Consider the following 263-nt stretch of genomic DNA (forward strand, 5'->3'; position numbering starts at 1 on the left):
CCCCGCCGGGAGGGCGGGAAGGGGGCGGGGCTCCCCAGCCCGCCCCGCCCGCCGGCGGTGCCGGTCTCCGGGCGGAGGGCCGCCAACAGCCCCCCCTCACCCTCCCAGCGCCTTCCCGCCCTTTGGCGGGGCGCGTGAGGGCATCTCGCCGCCTTCGCGCGGGGCTGTGGTAACTCGGAAGGCGGCGGCGGGAGGAAGCCCTCGGGCTTTCCCCGGACTTTTCCTTTTTTTTCTTTTTTTTGGGGGGGGGGGGGGGGAGGGGG

General features: G+C 75.3%; 1 protein-coding gene across 4 annotated transcripts in view; it reads right to left on the reverse strand.

The window, feature by feature from the left end:
- Positions 1-263, reverse strand: part of DMD (dystrophin) — a 1,006,632-nt gene that overhangs the window by 83,945 nt on the left and 922,424 nt on the right. The window lies entirely within an intron of this gene.

The sequence above is a fragment of the Haliaeetus leucocephalus genome, unplaced genomic scaffold (assembly GCF_000737465.1).
Source record: "Haliaeetus leucocephalus isolate CR32 unplaced genomic scaffold, Haliaeetus_leucocephalus-4.0 Scaffold317, whole genome shotgun sequence".
Lineage (NCBI taxonomy): Eukaryota > Metazoa > Chordata > Aves > Accipitriformes > Accipitridae > Haliaeetus > Haliaeetus leucocephalus.